The sequence below is a fragment of the Canis lupus genome, chromosome X (assembly GCF_003254725.2).
Source record: "Canis lupus dingo isolate Sandy chromosome X, ASM325472v2, whole genome shotgun sequence".
NCBI lineage: Eukaryota > Metazoa > Chordata > Mammalia > Carnivora > Canidae > Canis > Canis lupus.
In genome coordinates, this window is record NC_064281.1 from 77202000 (window position 1) to 77227047 (window position 25048).

Sequence of the window (25048 nt, forward strand, 5' to 3'; positions counted from 1 at the left end):
GGAGAGGATGCAGAGAAAAGTGAATCCTCTTACACTCTTGGTGGGAATGTGAACTGGTGCAGCCACTCTGGGAAACTGTGTGGAGGTTCCTCAAAGAGTTAAAAATAGACCTGCCCTACCACCCAGCAATTGCACTGCTGGGGATTTACCCCAAAGATACAGATGCAATGAAACCTGCACCCTGATGTTTCTAGCAGCAATGTCCACATTAGCCAAACTGTGGAAGGAACCTCGGTGTCCATCGAAAGATGAATGGATAAAGAAGATGTGGTCTATGTATACAATGGAATATTACTCAGCCATGAGAAATGACAAATACCCACCATTTGCTTCAACGTGGATGGAACTGGAGGCTATTATGCTGAGTGAAGTAAGTCAATCGGAGAAGGACAAACATTATATGGTCTCATTCATTTGAGGAATATAAAAAATAGTGAAAGGGAATATAAGGGAAGGGAGAAGAAATGTGTGGGAAATATCAGAAAGGGAGACAGAACATGAAGACTCCTAACTCTGGGAAACGAACTAAGGGTGGTGGAAGGGGAGGAGGGCAGGGGGGTGGGGGTGAATGGGTGATGGGCATTGAGAGGGACACTTGACGGGATGAGCACTGGGTGTTGTTCTGTGTGTTGGTAAATTGAACACCAATAAAAAATTTATTATAAAAAAAAGAAAAAAAAAGACCAATTGTATCTGTGGCCTTGTCACTACCAGGGGCCTAGCATGGTGATGGGCACATAGTTACACCAGTAAAACATAGTGATATCTAGACCTGTCTCTCCCTGTGCAGCTTTATTGCCAGTAACTGAGCTCATCAGGTATCTGAAAGAGGCAGGTTATGGGGATCTTTGTCCTGATAACTGCTGAAGCTTCTACTCTAGATTCAAGGGCAGCAGTCCTCATGAAACCCCAATACTTCACATTGGATGGGTGGATATTAATCCTGACTCAAATGAGTTCATAGACCTGAACAAAAACATGATGGTGAATAGTTCCTGTGACATCCACAATCTAGTCTAAAAGTAAAGTAGCTGCTTTGATCTCATCATGAAAGAAGAGGCTTAGCAGATGGAATTTTATTCCATCAGCAACTACAATCTGTGTAGTAGCCCTGAGACCCATTAAGTCTTTTATTGATGAAAAGTAATCAATTTTCTTTAATATGCATAATAAATCTAAGTTGTTCTCACTGCATAAATAATAATCAGCAAATTACCATGTATTTCATAGATGGGTCTGGAAATGTGCAGTTGTTAAATCTTCCTAGTATTTTTTTTACTTTTTTAAAATTTTTTTTAATTGGAGTTCGATTTGCTAACATATTGTATAATACCCAGGGCTTATCCCGTCAAGTGCGCTACTCAGTGCCTGTCACCCAGTCCCATCACCCCGCCCACCTCCCCTTCCACCACCCCTTGTTTGTTTCCCAGAGTTAGGAGTCTCTCATGTTCTGTCACCCTCTCTGATTTTTCCCACTCATTTTCTCTTCTTTCCCCTTTAATCCCTTTCACTACCTTTTATATTCCCCATATGAATGAAACATACAATATTTGTCCTTCTCCAATTGACTTACTTCAGTCAGCTTAATACCCTCCAGTTCCATTCATGTTGAAGCAAATGGTGGGTATTCATCGTTTCTGATGACTGAGTAATATTCCCTTGTATATAAACACAACATATTAATCCATTTCTTCTTCCTAGTAATTTTGACATTGCAAGGGAGATTCTTCTCTGGTGCCCACATTTTCAGTTATATAATAAAGAATTTAAAGGGACAGAAACTCTACATCTGTCAGTTTGAAATGTCAGTGACTAGAATTTAACATATTTTTTCATTGAAATACAGTTGATATACAATGTTACATTAGTTTCAGGTGTATGCATAGAGATTTGACAACTCTATAAGTTATGCTATCAACATACTTTATTACCATACCATATTCCCTATGCTGTACTTCTCATCCCCATGTCTTATTCATTCCTTAACTGGAAGCCTGTTCCACTTACTCTCCTTAAAATTTAATATTTTAAAAAATATTTATTACCCTAGAGATTGACCAAATATAATGCTCCTCAGCTTATTTCCACAAAATACCCAGTTCCCCTGATTATCACTATCTCTGTAAACTATTTTTATTTCTGTACTTGAAAAGGAAAGGAATATCAACTTTCTCTTAGACATTTGGATAAATTTAATTGGAAATGATTATTTCTACTTTGGCTATATGTAATGTGGACCAGTTTGATAGGTGTGGGTTTGGTAACACTATAAGAACATAGTCATGGGAATATTTCACCTACTTTATTTTAAAAACATCAGAGGGGATCCCTGGGTGGCGCAGCGGTTTGGCGCCTGCCTTTGGCCCAGGGAGTGATCCTGGAGACCCGGGATCGAATCCCACATCAGGCTCCCGGTGCATGGAGCCTGCTTCTCCCTCTGCCTATGTCTCTGCCTCTCTCTCTCTCTTTGTGTGACTATCATAAATAAATAAAAATTAAAAAAAAATCAGAGACTTATGAATATATAAATATATGTCAAATACTTTATTAGGGTATGATTGACATACAATATAATGCATATGTAAAGTATATGCTCTAACAAGTTTTGATAGGTGTATGCTCATATGAATCCAGTACTACAGTCAAGATAATGAACATATCCATCCCCTCAAAAAGCTTCTTTGTGCCCCTTGATAATGACCTCATCTACCTCTTTCCACCTCACCCTATTCCATCCTAAGCTATTACTGATCTTCTGTCACAATGCATGAATTTTCTTTCCTATAATTTTATGTGAACAGAATTATACATGTATTCTTTGTCAGTCTTCTTTCCTTCAACCTAGTTATTTCTAGATTTATCACCTAGTTGCTTATATGAATATTTTCTTCTTTTTTATTGTTGACTGATGTTATATTATGTGGGAATACCACTATTTGGTCTTTCATTCACCTGTTAAAGATATGTGGGTTGTTTCTAATTTGGAGCTCTTATAAATACAGCTGTCAGAACATTTAGATATAAGTTTTGCTTGGACATATGCTCTCTTTCTCTAATACTTAGGTGTATTTACTTAGAGGAGTTATAAAATTAACCTTGTTAGAAACTGACATTGTTTTCCTCAGCAGTCACACCATTCTTCATTGTCATCAATAGCGTATAAGAGTTCCATCTTCTACATCCTGCCACGACTCGGTATGGTCAGTGATTTATTTTAGGCATTCTTAGAAGGGTGTAGTGTTATTACATTTCTCTAATGACTAATGATGTTCAGCATTTCTTCATGCATTTATTTCATGTTTCCATATCTTCTTTAGTGAAGTATTTTCTCAACTGCTCACTTACTTATTAGAGTGTCTATTTTCTTCTTATTGACCTTTGTGCATTTTTTTAAATTCTGAGCACACGTCCCTTATCAGATATATGATTTACAAATATATTCTCCAAGTCAGTGGCTTGTGTTTTAATTTTCTCAACAGTGTCTTTGGAAGAAAATTTTTTTTAATTTTTAGGAATTTTTGGTTTTCAATGTGTTTATTTGTGATTTGATTTTGACATTGATATCCTATCTACAAAATATTCAGCTAAGCAAGGGGATCCCTGGGTGGCTCAGTGGTTTAGCACCTGCCTTTGGTCCAGGGTGTGATCTTGGAATCCCTGGATCGAGTCCTGCGTTGGGCTACCTGCATGGAGCCTCCTTCTCCCTCTGTCTGTGTCTCTGCCTCTCTCTCTCATGAATAAATAAATAAAATCTTTTAAAAATATATTCAGCTAAGCTAAGGTCATGCGGGTTTTTTTCTGGGTTTTCCTCTAGAAGTTTTATACTTTTAGCTTTATGCTAAGTCTGTGATTCATACTGACTTGACTTTTTATATGGTGTGATATATGGATAACAGTTGGTATTTGGGCATATGGAGAGCCACTTGTCTCAGTACTAAAAAGACTATCATTTCTGCACTGAATTGCTTCTGTACTTTTGTCAAAATCCAGTTACCCATATATGTGTGATTCTATTTCTTCATTTTGTTCCTTTGATACATATTTCTACCTTCTCCTCATACTAGTCCTAATACTTAGTCTTGAAATAAGCTAGTGCTTATCCTCCAGCTTTATTCTTGTTTTTCAAAGTTTGTTTTCATAGTCTAGGCCTTTTGTATTTTCACATGACATTTACAATTAACCTGTCATTTAAAAAAATATATGGTACATTTTTTTTACTGGGATGGCATTGAATCTATAGATCAGTTGGGAAGAATTAACATCTTAACAATACGGAGTTTTTTTAATCCCTTGAAGATGGTATTTCCCTTCACTTATTCAGGCTTTTTAAATTTCTCTCAGCAAAGTTTTGTTGTGTTCAGAATGCAGGCCTTCCACATCTGTGAAACTGGAGGGTATTATGTTGAGTGAAGTAAGTAATTGGAAAAGGACAAACATTATATGGTTTCATTCATTCCGGGAATATAAAAAATAGTGAAAGGGATTATAGGGGAAAGGAGAGAAAATGATTGGGAAAAATCAGAGAGGGTGACAGAACATGAGAGACTCTTAACTCTGGGAAATGAACAAGGGGTAGTGGAAGGGGAGGTGGGTGGGGTGTTGGGGTGACTGGGTGACTGGCACTGAGGGGGGCACTTGACGGGATGAGCACTGGATGTTATACTATATGTTGGCAAATCAAACTCCAATAAAAAAAATACCAAAAAAAAATCACCATTTGTAAGTGGAAAAGTAGGGATTAGACCTAGAAAACCTGCCTTGAGAACCGCCACTTAAACTAGTACACTTAGAAGAAAGAGACATTTGTCGAGCTGTGTCAACTCATAGTGGGTGATGTTATGCCTGGCCCATATCTTTTTAGGTGGTGTCAAAAACAAAACAGCATGCCTAAAATGGAGTCACTTAAACTAAGCCAAATCCTCAAAGGACAGCTAAATATCTAACTTAATTATATTTTCAATTTTCCTAGAAATGTCATCTTAAGTTGTCATTCAGGAATTTTCTGGTCAGAACCAATAAGGTGATATGTCACAGGAAAACTGGAATTGGTTATTTTGCTGGTTTGGTCATTTTTTTTGTGTGCTTTTAAGAGAATATGCATCATCTCCTTCCCTCCTGAGCTGCTCTTTTATCACCTTATAGGTGATCTTTTTTATCATTTTTTTATTTTAGCCTTCCAGTTTTAAATAATAAATCAAATATAATATGTATATTAGTTTTCTCTTCTGTTTATTGGTAAAAGTTGGCATATTCTACATCAGTGCTCTGAAATTTCTTTTTTCTTTTACTTTAAAATTTTTTAAATAATTTTTTATTTAAATTAAATTTAGCTAACATTGACTGTATTATTAGTTTCAGGGATAGAATTTAATGATTCATTGGTTGCATATAACACCCAGGTTTCATTACATCACATGCCCTCCTTAATGCCCACCGCCCAATTACCCCACCCTCCCCACCTCCACTCCAGCAACCCTTATTTTGTTTCCTATAGTTAAGAGACTCTTATGGTTTGCCTCCCTTTCTGTTTTTATTTTATTGTATTTATTTTTTCCCTTCTCCTACGTTCACCTGTTTTGTTTCTTAAATTCCACATATGAGCAGAATCATATCGTATTTGTCTTTCTCTGACTGACTGATTTCACTTACCATAATACCTTCCAGTTCCATCCATGTCATTTCAAATGGCAAGATTTCATTCCTTTCGATGACTGAATAATATTCCATTCCATATACACACCACATCTTCCTTATCCCGTCATCTGCCGATGGACATCTGGGCTTTTTCCATACTTTGGTTTTTGTGGACATTTCTGTTATGAACATTGGAGTACAGATGCCCCTTTGAATCACTATGTTTGTATCCTTTGGGTAAATACCTAGTAGTGCAATTGCTGGGTTGCAGGGTAGCTTTATTTTTAACATTTGGGGGAACCTCCATACTGTTCTCCAGAGTGGCTGCACTAGTTTGCATTCCCACCAACAGTGTAAAACAGTTCCCCTCTCTCTGCATCCTTGCTAACATCTATTCCTTCCAGAGTTGTTAATTTTAGCCATTCTGACAAGTGTGAGGTAGTGTCTCATTGTGGTTTTAATCTGTATTTTCTTGATGCTGAGCTATGCTGAACATTTTTTTATGTGCTTGTTGGCCATGTGTAGATCTTTGAAGAAATGTCTCTTCATGTATTCTGCCCATTTCTTGACTGGATTATTTGTTTCTTGGGGTGTTGAGTTTGATAAGTTCTTTGTAGATCTTGGATATTAGCCCTTTATCTGATAAGTCATTTGCAGAAAGCTCCCATTCTGTAGGTTGCCTTTTAGTTTTATTGACTGTTTCCTTTGCTGGGCAAAAGCTTTTTATCTTGATTAAGTCCCAATAGTTCTTTTTTGCTTTTGTTTCCCTTGCCTTTGGATATGTGTCTAGCAAGAAGTTGCTGTGGCTGAGGACAAAGAGGTTGCTGCCTGCAAAAATTTTTCCAGAAATGAGAATATTCTGTGTCTGTGCTGTCCCATATGATAGTCACTAGCTACCTGCATGTGTTGAGCACCTAAAATATGCCTACTGTGACTGAGGAACTATTTTTTCATTCAAATGTAATAGCCCTGTGTGGCTGTGGCTACTGTGTTGGACAACAGCGGCTCTACACATTTTTGTTCATCTTGCTTTTTTCACCAAACAACATATCCTGGAGATCACTCCATAGCATTACCAAGAGAGAGCCCTCATTGCTTTTCTAGCCACATAGTATGCCAGGATATAGGTGTGTTATCCAGTCCGCTATTGGTCTACATTTGGCTTGTTTCTAGGTCTTCGCTGATATAATTTTTCTATTAAAAAAATAGCATTGCACTACAGCCTTTTTATCTTTTGAATTGGTTCTTTGGGATACATTCTTAGAAAGGAGGTTACCAGTTCCAAGTGGAAATACATATGCAATTTTACTCAATAGCAGTATATCCCATTGACAAGGTTTGTACCATTTTATATTACCTTCAGTGATGCTTGGGAATGCTGGTTTCTTTACAGATTATCCTACTAGTAAGAAGTGGTATTATCACTTTATTCTTTTCTGCATGCCTGCATGTCTTTCATGTCTTAACTGCATGAAGATATTTTTTCTGCATGTCTTATCATGAGGTAGCTTGAGGAATTTTTACATGATTAAGGACCTTTTGGGGGGTCAAATAACCAGTTTTATCTATTGCTTCTATCTATCTCTTGGTGTGTTAGGAGTGTATTTTTTCCTCACTTTTTCATGACTCTATATATACATTAGGGATCAAACCCTTTCTTTGTGATACAAGTTGCAAATATCTTTCACAACGTAATTTTCTTTTTTAAAATATTTTATTAATTTATTTTTATTTATTTTATTTATTTTATTGGAGTTCAATTTGCCAACATATAGCATAACACCCAGTGCTCATCCCAAGAAGTGACCCCTCGATGCCCATTACCCAGTCACCCCAACACCCCGTGCACCTCCCTTTCCACCACCCCCTGTTCGTTTCCCAGAGTGAAGAGTCTCTCATGTTCTGTCTCTCTGATATTTCCCACTCATTTTCTTTCCTTTCCCCTTTATTCCCTTTCACTATTTTTTATATTCCCCAAATGAATGAGACCATATAATGTTTGTCCTTCTCTGACTGACTTATTACTCTCATCAAATACCCTCCAGTTCCATCCATGTCAAAGCAAATGGTGGGAATTTGTCATTTCTAATAGCTGAGTAATATTCCATTGTATACATAGACCACATCTTTTTTATCCATTCATCTTTCAATGGACACCGAGGCTCCTTCCACAGTTTGGCTATTGTGGACATTGCTGCTATAAATATCGGGGTGCAGGTGTCCCGGCATTTCACTGCATCTGTATCTTTAGGGTAAATCCCCAGCAGTGCAATTGCTGGGTGTAGGGAAGATCTACTTTTAACTCTTTGAGGACCTCCACACAGTTTTCCAAGGTGGCTGTACCAGTTCACATTCCCACCAACAGTGCAAGAGGTTTCCCCTTTCTCCACATCCTCTCCAACATTTGTTGTTTCATGCCTTGTTAATTTTCCCCATTCTCACGGGTGTGAGGTGGTATTGTGGTTTTGATTTGTATTTCCCTGATGGCTAGTGATGCGGAGCATTTTCTCATATGCTTGTTGGCCATGTCTCTGTCTTCCTCTGTGAGATCTCTGTTCATGTCTTTTGCCCATTTCATGATTGGATTGTTTGTTTCTTTGCTGTTGAGTTGAATAAGTTCTTTATAGATCTTGGATACTAGCCCTTTATCTGATATGTCACTTGCAAATATCTTCTCCCATTCTGTAGGTTGTCTTTTAGTTTTGTGGACTGTTTCTTTTGCTGTGCAAAACCTTCTTATCTTGATGAAGTCCCAATAATTCAACTTTGCTTTGCTTCTCCTGCCTTCTTGGATGTATCTTGCATGAAATTGCTGTGGCCAAGTTCAAAAAGGGTGTTGCCTGTGTTCTCCTCTAAGAAAATCTTAGAGGAGATGCAATCTTGTCTCACATTTAGATGTTTCATCCATTTTGAGTTTTTCTTTGGGTATAATGTAAGAGAATGGTCCAGTTTCATTCTTCTCCATGTGGATGTCCAATTTTCCCAGCACTATTTATTGAAGAGACTGTATTTTTTCCAGTGGATAGTCTTTCCTGCTTTGTCAAATATTAGTTGACGATAAACCTGAGGGTCCACTTCTGGATTCTCTATTCTGTTCCATTGATCTATGTGTCTGTTTTTGTGCCAGTACCATACTGTCTTGGTGACCACAGCTTTGTAGTACAACCTGAAATCTGGCATTGTGATGCCCCCATCTATGGTTTTCTTTTTTAATATTCCCTGGCTATTCGGGGTCTTTTCTGATTCCACACAAATCTTAAGATGATTTGTTCCAACTCTCTGAAGAAAGTCCATGGTATTTTGATAGGGATTGCATTAAATTTGTAAATTGTCCTAGGTAGCATTGACATTTTCACAATATTAATTCTGCTAATCCATGAGCATGGAATATTTTTCCATCTCTTTGTGTCTTCCTCAATTTCTTTCAGAAGTGTTCTGAAGTTTTTAGGGTACAGATCCTTTATCTCTTTGGTTAGGTTTATTCCTAGGTATCTTATGCTTTTGGGTGCAATTGCAAATAGGATTGACTCCTTACTTTCTCTTTCTTCAGTCTCATTATTAGTGTATAGAAATGCCACTGATTTCTGGGCATTGATTTTGTATCCTGCCACACTGCCAAATTGCTGTATGAGTTCTAGCAATCTTGGGGTGGAGTCTTTTGGGTTTTCTATGTACAGTATAATGTCCTCTGCGAAGAGGGTGAGTTTGACTTCTTTGCCAATTTGAATGCCTTTTATTTGTTTTTGTTGCCTGATTGCTGAGGCTAGGACTTCTAATACTATGTTGAATAGTAGTGGTGAGAGTGGACATCCCTGTCTTGTTCCTGATCTTAGGGGAAAGGCTCCTAGCATTTCCCCATTGAGAATGATATTTGCTGTGAGCTTTTCGTAGATGGCTTTTAAGATGCTGAGGAATGGGCCCTCTATCCCTACACTCTGAAGAGTTTTTGATCATGAATGGATGCTGTATTTTGTCAAATGCTTTCTCTGATCTAAGGACAGGATCATATGGTTCTTGTTTTTTCTCTTGTTGATATGCTCTATCACAATGATTGCTTTATGAGTGTTGAACAAGCCTTGTATTCCAGGGATAAATTCCACTTGGTCATGGTGAATAATCTTCTTTTTTAAAAAGATTTTATTTATTTATTCATAGAGACACAGACTGAGAGAAAGAAAGAGAGAGGCAGAGACACAGGCAGAGGGAGAAGCAGGCTCCATGCAGGGAGCCCGACGTGGGACTCGATCCCAGGTCTCCAGGATCATACCCCAGGTTGCGGGTGGCGCTAAACCACTGTGCCACTGGGGCTGCCCTAATCTACTTAATGAACTGTTGGGTCCTACTGGCTTGTGTCTTGATTAGAATTTGTGCAGCTGTGTTCATCAGGAATATTGGTCTATAATTCTCCTTTGGTGGGGTCTTTGTCTGGTTTTGGAATTAAGGTGATACTGGCTTCATAGAATGAGTTTGGAAGTATTCCATCTCTTTCTATCTTTCTGAACAGCTTTAGTAGAATAGGTATGGTTTCTTCTTAAATGTTGGATAGAATTCCCCTGGAAAGCCATCTGGCCCTGGACTTTTGTGTCTTGGGAGGTTTTTGATGACTGCTTCAATTTCCACCCTGGTTATTGGCCTGATCAGGTTTTCTATTTCTTCCTGTTCCAGTTTTGGTAATTTGTGGTTTTCCAGAAATGCGTCCATTTCACCTAGATTGCCTAATTTATTGGCGTATAGCTGCTCATAATGAGTTTTTAAGATCTATTGTATTTCCTTGTATTGGTGGTGATCTCTCCTTTCTCATTCATGATTTTATTAATTTGAGTCTTTTCTCTCTTCTTTTTAATAGGCTGGCTAATGGTTTATGTATATTATTAATTATTTCAAAGAACCAACTCCTGGTTTTGTTAATCTGTTCTACATTTCTTCTGGTCTCTATTTCATTGAGTTCTGCTCGAATCTTTATTAACTCTCTTCTTCTTCTGCGTGTAGGATCTATTTGCTGTTTTTTTCTCCAGAACCTTTGGGTGCAAGGTTAGCTTTTGTATTTGAGTTCTTTCCAGTTTTTGGATGGACGCTTGTATTGCGATGTATTTCCCCCTCAGGACTGCTTTTGCTGCATCCCAAAGATTTTGAATGGTTGTATCTTCATTCTCATTAGTTTCCATGAATCTTTTTAATTCTTCCCTAATTTCCTGGTTGACTCTTTCATCTTTTAGCAGGATGGTCCTTAACCTCCACGTGTTTGAAATCCTTCCAAACTTCTTCTTGTGATTTAGTTCTAGTTTCAAAGCATTATAGTCTGAAAATATGCAGGGGATGATCCCAATCTTTTGGTATCCGTTAAGACCTGATTTGTGACCCAGTATGTGGTCTATCCTGGGGAAAGTTCCATGTGCACTTGAGAAGAATGTGTATTCAGTTGCGTTTGGATGTAAACGTCTGTAAATATCTGTGAAATCCATCTGGTCCAGTGTATCATTTAAAGCTCTTGTTTCTTTGGCATTGTTGTGCTTAGAAGATCTGTTGATGGTAGAAAGCACTACTTTCAAGTCACCAAGTATAAGTGTATTCTTATCTAAGTATGTCTTACTTTGGTTATTAATTGATTGATATACTTGGCAGCTCCCACATTCGGGGCATAAATATTGATGATTGTTAGGTCCTCTTGTTGTATAGATCCTTTAAGTATGATATAGTGTCCCTCTTCATCTCTTACTACAATCTTTGGGATAAACTTTAATTTATCTGATATGAGGATGGCTACCACTGTTTTCTTTTGAGGACCATTTGAATGGTAAATGGTTCTCCAACCTTTTATTTTCAGGCTGTAGGTGTCCTTCTGTCTAAAATGAGTCTCTTGTAGACAGCAAATAGATGGGTCTTGCTTTTTTATCCAGTCTGAAACCCTGCACCTTTTGATGGGGTCATTAAACCCATTCACGTTCAGAGTTACTATTGAAAGATATGAATTTAGTGTCATCATGATACCTATTCAGTCCCTGTTTTTGTGGATTGTTCCCTTGGACCTCCTCTGTCTATTATAGAATCCCCCTGAATATTTCTTGCAGAGCTGGTTTAGTGGTCACATATTCTTTCAGTTTCTGCCTGTCTTTGAAGCTCTTTATCTCTCTTATTCTGAATGACAGCCTTGCTGGATAAAGTATTCTTGGCTGCATGTTCTTGTCATTTAGGACCTTGAATATATCTTGCCAGCCCTCTCTGGCCTGCCAGATCTCTGTGAAGAGGTCTGCTGTTGATCTAATATTTCTCCCCATAAAGGTTAGAGATTTCTTGTCTCTTGCTGCTTTAAGGATTTGCTCTTTATCTTTGGAATTTGCAAATTTCATTATTAAATATCAAGGTGTGGAGCAGTTTTTATTCATTTTTTGGGGGGGGGGATCTCTCTATCTCCTGGATCTGAATGCCTGTTTCCCTTCCCAAGTTAGGGAAGTTCTCAGCTACGATTTGTTCAAATACATATTCTGGACCTCTGTCCCTTTCGGCGCCCTCGGGAACCCCAATTAAACGTAGATTTTTCCTTCTGAGGCTGTTATTTATTTCCCTTAACCTATACTCATGATCTTTTGTTTTTCTCTTTTTTCCTCAGTTTCCCTCCTTGCCATCAACTTGTCTTCTATGTCACTCACTCGTTCTTCTACCTCGTTAACCCTCGTCGTTAGGACCTCCAGTTTGGATTGCATCTCATTTAATTGATTTTTAATTTCTGCCTGATTAGATCTAAATTCTACAGTCATGAAGTCTTTTGCATCCTTTCTGCTTTTTTCTGGAGCCACCTATAGGTTTATAATTGTGCTTCTGAATTGGCTTTCTGATATAGAATTGTAATCCATTTGTAACTCTGTGGGAGAGAAGACTGTTTTTGATTCTTTCTTTTGAGGTGAGTTTTTCCTTCTAGTCATTTTGCTCAGTGCAGAGTGGCCAAAAACAAGCTGTACTGGAAAAAGGAGAAAAAGAGAGAGGAGAAAAAAGGAAAAAGAAGAAGAAAAAAAAAGAAAAAAACGTGGGGGAAGCAAACACGAAACAGAAAACAAGGAAGAGTATCCTCTGATTCTATATACTGTAAATCCCTGGACTTCCCCTGGAACTTTCCAGTGCTCCTTGGTCAAGAACTTGCTTTTCTCCTGTCCTTCTAGCTGGACTTCTGGGGTAGGGGCCTCCTGTGTTGATTCTCAGGTGTGAGCACCTGAGGGAGCTGCTCAGCCCCCTGCCTGGTGCACGGTTAAGTGGGAGTTGTTTATCCTGTTTATCTTGTGAGGCCCCTGTGAGGCTCACTGGGGCTGTTTATCCTGTGATTCCCCAGGAGGCACAACAACAGTGGTGGCGGCCAGCTCTCCAGCCCTGCAGTCAGCTCCCACAGTAACTACAGCAGCTCTCTGTCTGCAGGGGCCTGGATGCTCAGGGGCGGGGCAGCTGATCTGCACAGCTCGGGGCTGCCCCGCGCAAGAGCGTCCTTGCTGTCCTGGACCCTCCTGGCCTCTGCCTGTTCCGGGGGGAGCACCAGATCTTGGGCTATGTCCCCCAGCTCCTGGGCGCTGCGCCACTGGATTTGCGCTCCTAGGGCACCCAGCCCCCTCCGGGCGGAGCTGCCACTGAGCTGCTCCCAGGCCCCACCAGGCTCATGCTGCAGCCCTTTAGGGTGTGTGGCGCGCTCAACCCTGGGGTGCAGGTCCTCTGTTAGTGCCCCTGGGAGCTTGAGTGCATCCCCGCCCCTTCTGGGATCCTGCTCCAACCTCCTGCGAGCGCCTTTCTATCCAGAAAGATTGGTGAAGCTCCTGCTTCTCCGATCGGGGCTTTCCTGTCCTGGTGGCACTCACCGTTGGCCTTAGCTCAGCTCCTCGTGAGGCCCCTCCCCCTTTGATGCTTTTTTATTTCTTTATTTTTTTTTCCGTCTTCTTACCTTAATAGAAGCGCGAACTCTTCTCACTGTAGCATTCCAGCTGTTCTCTCTTTAAATCTCAGGCCGAATTCGTAGGTTTTCAGGATGATTTGAAAGTTATCTAGGTAATTTGGTGGAGACAGGTCACTTGGGGACCCTACTCTTCCGCCATCTTGCCCCCTCCTCCAAGATTTTATTTATTTATGAGAGACACAGATAGACAGAGACACAGGCAGATGGAGAATTAGGCTCCACGCAGGAAGCCCAATGTGGGACTTGATCCCAGTACTCCCGGATCACGCCCTGAGCCAAAGGCAGACACTCAACCACTGAGCCACCCAAGCATCCCTACTATGTAATTTTCATTTCAGTTTTCTTATGCTTTTTGGTTTTGCCATGTAATTTTTAAGTGAAATTAAAAACATCACCCTTTCCCCAGTTGCTTCTGGGTTTTCAGTCACAGCTGGAAAAGTTTCCTGCACCACTGGTTTACAGAAGCATTTCATTGGTTCTTCTGTGAATAGGAGAGAGATAAGAGAGACATGGATCATATTGGGGTGTGGTGCATAAGAGGAATAGTTGGAGAGGTGACCATCTTGTGAGAAATTGGTGAAAGGCCTGTCACTAAGCCAGGAGGACTAAATGTAGAGGTCAATGTCCTGGTCTTGATCTTGTCTTTGAGAACCTGGTCTCTCCTGTTTCTCCTGTGGATCTGGGTCCAGGCCCCCACAACTGGGAGACAAGGTCTTTAATGAAGCAGAAACTGCAGGTCACCTCAAATGGACCCCTAAGAGGACCAAATATCCAGACATATGACAGACACAAAATCACTTCCAAAGTCTACCACACAACCTGGCCAGGGAGCAGAGTAAAACCTCCAGTTTGCACCTATAAGAGAACCTAGACTAAAACAACACAGTGTTACTCATCTTTGACTCTATATCTCAGAATGAGATCTTCTCAGGAGAAAGTCATAGCCTTTTAGTGTTATTCAAGAGGACGGGAGGTCCAGGTCACAAGCTGCCTCAGTTTCCCAAGGTATACCCTCCCAACCCTCAATCTCATAATTTCCTTTGAGATGGTGGATTTCCATGACTCAGGGTCAAGCTTAGGCTAAACTTGATTGAAGTAGAATCCATTTGATACTAGAAATCACCACTCCATTGGGCGGGAAATTACATTTATCTTGCTGCTTGTGGACATTTCCAAATATCCAGTCTAGACATCAAGAGTCAGAAGATGTGGAGACAGATGTGGAATTTGACTGACAGTGCCTGGCAAACAGTAGATATATAGTCACATTTAATAAACATGTGATGTAGATGTTGGCATAAGAAGAAAGTGAAACTATATATATGTTCTTTTCTTCTTTTTTTAATGCACATATGAACTTTTCAAAGGACATTAGATTACACTATAATTACCATTCCATAATCTAGTTTGGAGAAAAGTTTTTTCCTGTATCTGAAATTATGCCTTTTCATTAGAAAAAAGTAACTCGTAGAAAATGAAAAAGATGTCTCTACATAGATATGTGTGTCCCTGTAGTGAGTCATCTGTAAATGGACAGTTGATACTTCCCTCAAAGAGCTGTTACGAAGAGAAATGGAAAAAAATAGAAAGTTATCTGACATGTAATACTGTAAAATTTCAGCAAATATATTTATGATGTCTCCTGTGTTCTCCTCACAACAAAAGAAATGACTTAATCATGACTCCTAGAGACCATTGGGATTTTACACTGCAGGAAAGGAAATGTATACAAATGTATATACTGGATTAGCTTTGATGCCATTTCTTTGTAGATTATTGTTGATTATAGTGAGAAAGAGGAAACAAATCATCCCCTCATTACTTTTTATTGATGTGTGTGTACATCATGAAATGATCACCACAATAAATCTGATGAACTTCAATCACCTTACAAAATTATAGATTTTTGTGTGTGATGAGTACATTTAAGATCTACAGTCATAGACACTTTCAAATGTACAACACAGTATCAACTATAGTCGCCATGCTGTCCATGACAACCCCATGACTTTTTAATTTTATAACTAGAAGTTTGTACCTTTTGACCTCTTCCCCATTCTGCCCAGCCCTCAGCCAAGCTCAGGTAACCACCCTTGTGTTCTTTATATACATGAACTCAGAGGGTTTTTTGTTTCTTTGTTTATGTTTGCTTTCTTAGATTCTACATGTAAGTGAGATTATATGGTATTTGACTTTCTATGCCTGACTTATTTCACTTAGTATAATGCCCCTAAGGTCCATCCATGTCGTCAAAAATTACCAGACTACATTCTTTTATCGCTGAATAATATTCCATTGTATGCATGTGCATGTATACATATACATATACATATACATATACATATACATATATGTGTATAGATATATCACTTTCTTTATCCATTCACCCATTGATGGACACATACTTTTTTCATATCTTGGCTATTATAAATAATGCTGCAATGAACTTGGAATTAATATATATTTTAAATTTAGTTTTGTGGGGATCCCTGGGTGGCGCAGCGGTTTGGCGCCTGCCTTTGGCCCAGGGCGCGATCCTGGAGACCCGGGATCGAATCCCACGTCGGGCTCCCGGTGCATGGAGCCTGCTTCTCCCTCTCCCTCTGCCTGTGTCTCTGCCTCTCTCTCTCTATCTGTGTGTGACTATCATAAATAAATAAAAATTTATAAAAAAAAATAAATTTAGTTTTGTTTTCATTAGATAAGTGTTCAGAAGTAGAGGAACACCTGAGTGGCTCAGGTGGTTAAGTGTCTGACTTTCGATTTCAGCTTAGGTCATGATCTCAGGATCGTGGCATCATATCAGGCTCTGTACTGGTCATGGAGCCTGCAAAACTCTCTCTTTCCCTCTCCTTCTGCACCTTCTGCCCACTTCATGCAGAAGTGCTCTCTTTCTCTCTCTCTAAAAAGAGGTAGAATTGCTAGATCATATGATAGTTCTATTTTTAATTTTTTGAGCAACTTCCATATTTTCCATAGGATTTGCACCTATTCACATTCCCACCAACGTGCACAAGTGTTTCCTTTTTCTCTATATACTGTACAACACTTATTACCTTGTCTTTTTTATAATCTCCATTTTAACATATGTGATGTGATGTCTTATTGTGGTTTTGTTTTCCATTTTCCTGATGATTAGTGATATTGAGCATCTTTTCATTTATTGCTAACCATTTGTATATCTTCTTTGGAAAAAATACTATTCAGATATGCTTCCCATATTTAAATTGCAGTATTTGGTTTATTTTTTCTATTGAACTCCATGAGTTGTTTAGATATTTTGGATATTAACCTCTATCCAAAATTGCTCATCATTCCATGTGATCTCTATCTTCTTTTTACTTCCCTTTTACACCAAGAATACCAGCCTCCCATTGATTCTCAGAAAGAAGACACTAGAGAATAACAGCTTTAGCTGTGTCTGCTGTACAGCAAATTAAAAACAGAAAGCTTAAGTTCTAAATATTAGATTAGTCCTTGCCTACCAGACCATAGGTAATCACTTCCCCTGTGCTGGCCTCGGGCTTCACACTTAAAAAGATCACGTATTATAATGGTTAGAGCGGGGAGAAAAGTGGGCACATTTTTTATTTAAATTCAATTTGACAACATATAGTATAACACCCAGTGCTCATCCCATGAAGTGTCCTCCTTAGTGCCTGTCACCCAGTTACCCTGTCCCCCCACCTACCTCCCATCCCCCAAACCTTTGTTTGTTTCCCAGAATTAGGAGTCTCTCATGGTTTGTCTTCCTCTCTAATTTTTCCCACTCAGTTTACCCCCTTCCCTTATGGTCCCTTTCACTATTTCTTATATTCCACATACGAACAAAACCATATAATTGTCTCTCTCAGACTGACTTATTTCACTCAGGATAATATCCTCCAGTTCAATTCATGTCGATGTAAATGGTAGGTATTCATCCTTACTGATGGCTGAATAACATTCATATACCACATCTTTATTAATTCATCTGTTAAAGGACATCTCCGCTCCTTCCACAGTTTGGCTTTTTTGGCATTTTTTCATATGTCTGTTGGCCATTTGTAGACCTTCTTTGGAGAAATGTCTGTTCATGTATTCTGTACATTTCTTGACTGAATTGCTTGGTTTTTGGGTGTTGTGTTTGATAAATTATTTGTAGATCTTGGATACTAGCCCTTTATCTGATAAGTTATTTGCAAAAATCTTTTCCCATTCTGTAGGTTGCCTTTTAGTTTTGTTGACTGTTTCCTTTGCTATGCATAAGCTTTTTATCTTGATGAAGTCCCAATAGTTCATTTTTGCTTTTGTTTCCCTTGCCTTCATACTTGTGTCTTGTGAGAAGGTGCTGCGGCCAAGGTCAGAGTGGTTGGTGCTGTGTTCTCTTCTAGGATTTTGATGGATTCCTGCATCACATTTAGCTCTTTGATCTATTTTGAGTTGATCTTTGTGTATGGCATGAATGAATGGCCCAGTTTCATTCTTCTTCATATGGCTGTCCAATTTTCCCAACACCATTTATTGAAGATACTGTCTTTTTTCCCAGTGGATATTCTTTCCTGCTTTCTCAAAGATTAGATGATGATAGAGTAGAGGGTCCAATTCTGGGTTCTTTATTCTGTTCCATTGATCTGTGTGATAGTACCATACTGTCTTGATGATCAGAGTTTTGTAACAGAGCTTGAAGTCAGACATTGTGATGCCCCAGTTTTGGTTTCTTTTTCAACATTCCTCTGTCTATTTGGGGTCTTTTCTGGTTTCATACAAATTTTAGGATTATTTGTTCCAACCCTATGAAGAAAGTCCATGATACTTTGATAGGGATTGCATTGAATGTTTAAATTGCTCTGGGTAGCATAGACATTTTCACAATATTCTTTCATGCCATAAACATGGAATGTTTTTCCACTTCTTTGTGTCTTCCTCAATTTCTTTCATAAGTGTGGTGTATATTTTAGAGTAAAGATCCTTTACTTCGGGATCCCTGGGTGGCGCAGTGATTTGGCGCCTGCCTTTGGCCCAGGGCGCGATTCTGGAGACCCGGGATCGAATCCCACATCGGGCTCCCGGTGCATGGAGCCTGCTTCTCCCTCTGCCTGTGTCTCGGCCTCTCTCTCTCTCTCTCTCTCTCTCTCTCTCTCTCTCTCTCTCTCACGAATAAATAAATAAATAAATAATCTTTAAAAAAATAAAAAAAAGATCCTTTACTTCTTTGGTTAGGTTTATTCCTAGGTATCTTATGCTTTTGGGTGCAATTGTAAATGGGATAAATTCCTTTATTTCTCTTTCTTCAGTCTCATTGTTAGTGTATAGAAATGCAATTGATTTCTGTGCACAGAATTTATATACTGCCACATTTCTGAATTGCTGTATGAGTTCTAGAAATTTTGGAGTGGAGTCTACTGGGGACTCCATATACAGTATCATGCCAAATACAAAGACTAAGAGTTTGATTTATTTGCCAATTTGAATGCCTTTTATTTCTTTTTGTTGTCTGATTACAGACAATAGGACTTCTAGTACTATGTTGAATAACAGTGGAGAAAGTGGTCATCCCTGTTGTGTTCCTGCCCTTAGGGGAAAGGCTCTCAGTTGTGCCCCATCAATATGCTATTTGCCGTGGGCTTTTTGTAGATGGCTTTTATGACACTGAGGTATGTTTCCTCTGTCCCTACACTTTGAAGAGTTTTAATCAAGAAAGCATGCTGTATTTTGTCATATGCTTTCTCTGTATCAATTAGAGGATCATATGCTTCTTGTCTTTTATTAATATGATCTATCAGGTTGATTGATTTACAAATGTTGTACCACCCTTGCATCCCAGGGATAAATCCCACTTGGTCTTGGTGAATAATCCTTTTAAGATACTGTTGAATCCTATGGCTAGTATCTTGGTGAGTATTTTGGCATACATGTTTATCAGGGATATTGGTCTATAATTCTGCTTTTTGGTGAGGTCTTTGCTTTTGGGATCAAGGTAATGCTGGCCTCATAGAACAAGTTGGAAAGTTTTCTTTCCATTTCTACCTTTTGAAACAGTTTCAGCAGAAAAGATATTATTATTTCTTTAAATGCTTGGTGGAATTCCCCTAGGAAGCCATCTGGCCCTGGACTTCTGTTCCTTGGAAAGTTGTTGATGACTGCTTCAATTTTCTTCCTGGTTATCAGTCTATTTAGGTTTTCTGTTTCATCCTTTTTCAGTTTGGGTAATTTACAGGTTTTCAGGAATGCATGCATTTCTTCCAGATGCCTCATTTATTAGTATATAGTTGCTCAAAATACATTCATAAAATTGTTTGTATTTCCTTGGTGTTGGCTGTGACCCCTCTTCTTTCATTCATGATTTTATTAATTTGACTCTTTTTTTCTTCTCAATAAGCCCGGCTGAGGGTTTATCTATCTTATTAATTCTTTCAAAAAACTACTGCTTAGTTAAGCTTTATTTGCTGTTCTTACTCCAGCTCCTTTTAAAGTGTAAGCTTAGCTTGTATATTTGAGATTTTCCAGTTATTTGAGAGAGGCTTGTATTGAAAAGTACTTCCCTCTTAAGACCACCTTTGTTGTATCCCAAAAATTTTGAACATTTGTGCTTTCATTTTTGTTAGTTTGAGTGAATCTTTCTAATCCTTGTCTAATTTCCTGGTAGACTCATTCTTTTTTTAGTAGGATGCTCTTTAACCTCCAAGTGTTTGAGTTCCTTCCAAATTTCTTCTTATAATTGAGTTCTTGTTTCAAAGCATTGTGGTCTGAAGATAGGGAATGACACCAATCTTTTGGTATCAGTTGAGACCTGATTTGTGACCTAGTATGGGTCTCATCTGGAGACAGTTCCATGTGCAGTTGAGATGAATGTGTACTTTGTTGTATTAGGATGGAATGTTCTGTATTTTTCCATGAAGTCCACCTGGTCCAGTGAGTCATTCAAAGCCCTTGTTTCTTTGGTGATGTTCTGCTTGGAAGATATGTCCTTTGCTGAGAGTGCCATGTTGAATTCCCCTACTATTAGTTTATTATCATCTATGTGTTTCTTTCCTTTGGTTAATTGGTTGATATAATTGGCTGCTCAGACATTAGGGGCATAAATATTCATAATTGTTAGATCTTCTTGTTGGATATACACTTTAAGTATGATATAGCATCCCTCTTCATCTCTTATTACAGGTTTTGGTTTAAAATTTAATTTATCTGATATCAGTATTGCTAACCCCAGTTTTCTTTTGAGGTATTTGCATGGTAAATGGTTCTCCATCCTATCATTTTCAGTCTGAAGGTGTCCTTAGTTCTCAAATGAGTCTCTTGTAAACAGCATATGGATGGGTCTCCCTTTCTTTTATCTAGTCTGATACCCTGTGTTTTTGGACTGGAGCATTTAGCCCATTCACATTCAGAGTAACTACTGAAAGATATGAATTTAGTGTCATTGTATTACCTGTACAGTCCCTGTTTCTGTAGATTGTCTCATGTCTTTGGGCTTCCTCTTTCTTTTACAGGATCTCCCTTAATATTTCTTGCAGAGCTGGTTTGGTCACGTATTCTTTCAGTTTCTGTCTGTCCTGTAAGCTCTTTATCTCTCCTTCCACTCTGAATGACAGCCTTGCTGGACAAAGTATTCTTGGCTGCATGTTCTTCTCATTTAGTACCCTGAATATATCACATCAGCCCTTTCTGGCCTGCAAGGTCTCTATGAAGAGGTCTGCTGTTAATCCAATATTTCTCCCCATATATGTGAGGAATCTGTTGTCTCAAACTGTTTTCAGGATTTTCTCTTTAACTCTGAGGTTTTCAAGTTTCATTGTTCTATGTTGGGGTGTTGATCAGTTTTTGTTGATTTGGAGATGGGTCCTCTCTACCTTTTTGGATATGAATACCTGTTTCCTTCCCAAGATTAGAGAAGTTCTCAGTTATATTTGTTCACACAAACCTCCTGTCTCTCTCTCTCTCCATTCCCTCTGGAATCCCAATAATATGGATATTATTTTTTCTTTCATACTATGACTTATTTCTTGGAGACTGTCCTCATGGGCTCTTAGTTGTTTTTTCTTTTTCTCAACTTCCTTTCCATCAACTTGTCTTCTATGTGACTTACTCTCTTTTCTGCCTCATTTACCCTAGCTTTTAGAGCATACAATTTAGACTGCATCTCAGTTAGAGAATTTTAAATTTCATCCTGGTTAGATCTCCTTTATGCAATAGGAGATTCTCTAGAGTCCATTATGCTTTTTTCAAGTAACTTTATAATTTTAATACTGAATTCTATCTAGGGCATTCTACTTAAATCCAATTTCATTAGGTCTGTCACAAATAGTATTACTTCTTGCTCATTCTTTGTGGTGAATTATTCCTTCTGGTCATTTTGTCCAGTGCAGAATGGCTGTATGAGTGAACAGAGACAAACATATCCACGACCCAAGCAAAATACACACTAGGCAATTACTGAAGAGACCAGAGCCAGAAAATAAAACAAAAAGGACAAAGAAAAAGAAAAAATGGGGGAAGAAGTGGTGGGGGGGAAAGAATATAATCTCACAGAGTGGACCAAAATGGTGATCCACTTGGTTCTGAATGTATTTTTGGTCTGTATGTTAGAAGGTACTAAATTCTGAAATTATAAAAGAAAGCAAAACTTATATACGGAAACAACAAAAAAAAGGAAAGGGGGGAGGAGGCGGGGCAAGATGGCAGAAAAGTAGGGTCCCCAAGTCACCTATCCCCACCAAATTACCTAGATAACTTTCAAATCATCCTGAAAACCTATGAATTCGGCTTGAGATTTACAGAGAGAACTGCTGGAATGCTACAGTGAGAAGACTTCGCGCCTCTATCAAGGTAGGAAGACAGGGTGGGGGGAGGAGAAATAAAGAAACAAAAGGCATCCAAGGGGGAGGGGCCCCGCGAGGTGCTGGGCTAAGGCTGCACGGCGAGTGCCCCCAGGACAGGAAAGTCCCGTCCCTGGAGAAGCAGGAGCTTCACCAATCTTCCCGGATGGAAAGGCGCTCGCAGGGAGTTGGAGCAAGATCCCAGGAGGGGCAGGGATGCCCTCAGGCTCCCAGGGGCACTAACAGAGGAACTGCGCTCCGGGGGAGAGCACGCCACACACCACGCAGCCCAGCTCCCTAAAGGGCTGCAGCGTGCGCACGGCTGGACCCGGGAGCAGCTCGGAGGTGGCTCGGGCAGAGGCTCCGCGAAGAGAGAGCTGCGCGACCGGGAGCACGATTCCAGCATCACAGGCCTGGGAGCACAGGGCTCTGGGGGACACAACCCAAGATCCAGCCCCTGGGGACGGCAGAGGCCGGGAGCGCACAGGAGAGCAAGGACGCTCCTGCTGCCCGGCGGCCCCGAGCTAGGCAGATCAGCAGCCCTGCCCCCGGAGTATCCAGGCCCCTGAAGACTGAGAGCTCCGGTAGTTACTGCAGGAGCTGACTCCAGGGCTGGAGAGCTGGCCGCCACTGTTGTTGTTCCTCCCGGGGCCTCACAGGATAAACAACCCCCACTGAGCTTCACAGTGGCCTTACAGGATAAACAGGTTAAACAACTTTCACTGAGCCGGGCACTAGGCAGGGGGCTGAGCAGCTCCTGCAAGTGCTCACACCTGAGAATCAGCAAAGCAGGCCCCTCCCCCAGAAGACCAGCTAGACCGACAGGGGAAAAACAAATTATTGACTCAGCAGCACTGGAAAGTTCCAGGGGAAGTCGAGGGATTTACAGTATATAGAATCAGAGGATACTCCCCCTTGTTTTTTGTTTTCTGTTTGCTTCCCCCCCCAGTTTTTTCTTCTCTTCTCTTTTTTTTCCTTTTTTCTTTTCTTTTTTATTTTCTTCTTTCTCTTCTCTCTTTTTCTCCTTTTCACAATACAACTTGTTTTTTGGCCACTCTGCACTGAGCAAAATGACTAGAAGGAAAAACTCATCTCAAAAGAAAGAATCAGAAACAGTCCTCTCTCCCACAGAGTTACAAAATTTGGATTACAATTCAATGTCAGAAAGCCAATTCAGAAGCACAATTAGAAAGCTACTGATGGCTCTAGAAAAAAAGGAAAGGGGGTGGAAATGGGTGAAAAAAGAGTATAATCTAATAGAGTGGAACAATACATTGCTCCACTATGTTCTAAAGGTATTTGGGACTGCATGTTAGAAGGTACTAAATTTCAAAATATTTTTGTATATATATATATATATATATATATATATATATACACACACACACACACACACACACACACACACACACACACATTGGAGTTTGATTTGCCAACATATAGCTTAACACCCAGTGCTCATCAAGTCAAGGGCCAGCCTCAGTGCCTGACCCACTCACCCCAACACCCCACCCACCTCCCTTCCACCACCCCTTGTTTGTTTCCCAGTTAGGTGTCTCTCATGTTCTGTCACCCTCAATGATATATCCCACTCATTTTCTCTCCTTTCCCCTTTATTCCCTTTCACTATTTTTATATTCCCCAAATGAATGAGACCATATAATGTTTGTCCTTCTCCAATTGACGTACTTCACTCAGCATAATACCCTCCCAGTTTCATCCACGTTGAAGCAAATGGTGGGTATTTGTTGTTTCTTTTTTTTATGTTCATGGTTATGGTTTATTACAGTGAAAACATACAGATTGATAATCAGCAGAGGAGTGAGACATAAAAGACATGCAAGGCTCAATCTTAAGAATTAATTGATATAATTAATTATTTTAATTTTTTATTAGAGTTCAATTTGCCAACATATAGCATAATACCCAGTGCTCACCCTGTCAAGTGCCCACCTCAGTGCCCGTCACCCACTCACCCCTACCCCCTACCCACCTCCCTTTCTACCACCCCTGAGTGGCTGAGTAATATTCCATTGTATACAAAGACCACATCTTCTTTATCCTTTCATCTTTCGATGGACACCGAGGCTCCTTCCACTGTTTGGCTATTTTGGACATTGCTGCTATAAACATCGGGGTGCAGGTGTCCCAGCGTTTCACTGCATCTGTATCTTTGTGGTAAATCCTCAGCAGTGCAACTGCTGGGTCATAGGGCAGTTCTATTTTTAACTCTTTTTTTAAATTTTTTATTTATTTATGATAGTCACAGAGAGAGAGAGAGAGGCGGAGACACAGGCAGAGGGAGAAGCAGGCTCCATGCACCGGGAGCTCGACATGGGATTCCATCCCGGGTCTCCAGGATCGCGCCCTGGGCATAAGGCAGGCGCCAAACCACTGTGCCACCCAGGGATCCCCTGTTTTTAACTCTGAGGAACCTCCACACAGTTTTCCAGAGTGGCTGTACCAGTTCACATTCCCACCAGTAGTGCAAGATGGTTCCCATTTCTCCACATCCTCTCCAACATTTGTTGTTTTGTCTTGTTAACGTTCACCATTCTCACTGGTGTCAGGTGGAATCTCACTGTGGTTTTTTAAAAAGATTTTACTTATTTATGCATGACAGAGAGAGAGAGAGAGAGAGAGAGAGAGAGAGGCAGAGGGAGCCGGGATCCCAACATGGGACTTG